This window comes from Natrix helvetica (assembly GCF_964273705.1).
Source record: "Natrix helvetica genome assembly, chromosome: 2".
NCBI lineage: Eukaryota > Metazoa > Chordata > Lepidosauria > Squamata > Natricidae > Natrix > Natrix helvetica.
Genome location: NC_138552.1, coordinates 206,248,993 through 206,251,368, shown reverse-complemented (window position 1 = coordinate 206,251,368; position 2,376 = coordinate 206,248,993).

Below are 2,376 nucleotides of genomic sequence, written 5' to 3'. Positions count from 1 at the left end.
CAAATGCAAAAGCTTTCGGGACTTACAACAGGGATTGGCAGAGCGCGTCACAATAAGACCCCTTTCATTTAGTTGGAGGCGATTAACCAGTGACAGTTCCCAGGCAGCTCCTGAAGCTGCCCTTCAGTGCTTTGTAAGAGGAACTAAACTAAAACTTGGTGGTAATTAAAAAAATAAAAATCGTATTAAGGCCAATCCATGATTGACAAAATAGTACTATACTTTTACAACTTCCTATGGAGATTCTCAGTCATCCAGATCATGGTTAACCCAAAGGTGCTTTTTCTTGAAGTTGCCCCTTGGAAAAAGCACCTTTGGATTTTACAACTTTCCCAAGAATTCAGCAGTGGGCACTGTTTGCTTCCCAACTGCAATTGAGCCTCACCAGATTCTCCTCCCTCCCCCCCCCCTTTTTTTTAAAAATCCTTTTTCTTTAATCACTTGGCCTGATAAAAATTTCTTGAAACTCAAGATCTTGTTTATCATAAAGTAATTATTAGCATGCTCCCTCCTGTTCCCATTCAGGTGCAGTTTTCTTTAATATGTTTGGTTCAAAATACTGCATAGGGGCTCATAAAAACCTTAGCCTTCCCATTTTGTGTAGTGACGCCAACCTCAATTATATTATATACAGTACACATGTGGTTTTGTGTAGTTTTTTTTAAATCAGATTGGCCATTGCAAGGTGGCTGGGACACTAACAAGGGAGGACTGTAGATAGCAGCAATTTGCAAATAAACTGGCAGTTCATCCATGTATATTTCTCTCCCTCAGAGATAATTAAATTTGTCATGATGGACAGAGGTAAGCCAAGCCCTCTGTTTATCTGGCAGCTCAAGAGGAAGGAAAGATAAAAAGCAAACAAGAGATAGGAGGAAGAGCTAAATTGCATCCTCTTGAGATATGAATTGCCTTTCACATCTACTACTAGCCTTTAATTCAGTAATCGGGAGAATATTTCCTAAGGTTGATGTTGAGAGTCTCATGTTCAGTTCCAAGCATCTAAAATGATTTGTGGGCTATTTAAAAAAATCTCAATCCTTGAAGTCACTGAGTCATAACTGAATAAATGGGAGATTGGTCCGACACAATATATGGAAGCTTCTAGACTCTCCAAGAGAGGAATGTACTTTAATTACATTTAATTAACTGCTTTAATGTATGATACATATAAGAGGACACTGTGGTTTAATCATGGCTTATTCAATAAACCATAAATGGTTAGCTTTGCACAACATACTAAGCCTTTCTTCTTGCTGGTGGGAATTGTGGTGCTACTGCTACTCAAACTCTGGATTTTTGTTTGTTGGTTTTATAAAGAGATAATACTATGACATACCAAATGAATATTGGTAAATGAATATTTAAACCATATTTTCTTTAAACATCTCTAGAATTATGCAAATTAATGAACTTTTAGAGACCCCCCAATTTAAGGGAATTAAAGGGAGTTAGTAAAAAGAATAACCAAAAGACTATAAAGAATGAAATTGATCCAGAGAAAGAAAATAATGTATAAAAAAGATCAATATTCTACTTCTAGGATTTGAAAGGAAGCATAATGCCTTTTATCTGTTTATCCTTAGCGACTCAAAGTTAGGCTATTTTCTTAAATATGGATCTTTAGGAATGAAGAAAAAGTATCTTGAGTAAAACTATATGTTCTCAGTAAAGAACATTATAGTACGACTTCAACATAATATTCTTTCTAAGCAGTTTCTATGGGTATATCTATGCAAAAAGTCAACCTCTGCAGTCTTTAAAAAGCCCACAAAAATCTGTATTAATTGACACAGAAAGCCAATTGTTTGGAAGAAAAGAGGATTTCTGAAGTCAGCTGTCTTTTGAAATTGCAAAACAAGCTGATCCTCAGAAATTCCAGACAGAGGAGGTTTGTCTGCCTTCCTGGTAAAAGTACAACTGACTGGTTGATAGAAATCAAGGTAACATCCAGGCAAGCAAGTAAATCTTGAGGTGTTTGTTTGGTCAAACTGCCCAATAGGACAATTAGTGGAGTGTTTAAGGCACAAGGCTAGAAGCTAGGAGTCTGTGAGTTCTAGTCCCATCTTAGACATGAAAGCTAGCTGGTTAATTCTTTCTTTCTTTTCTCTCTTCCTCCTTCCTCCTCTCTTTGCCTCTCAACCCAACTCACCACACAGGGTAACTGTTGTGGCGAAAATAGGAGGAGGAAGGTATATTAGGTATATTTGCCACCTTGAATTATTATTACCGTATTTATAAAAATAATAAAGGCAAGATAAAAGAAACTTTTAAAATGTGAGTCTCCTGTACCTATACCAATTACAGTACCTAGGCATGCAAATTAGAAAGTGGACTCGTCTGGAAACCAGCTGGCTCGAAGCCGGCTGCCTTCCC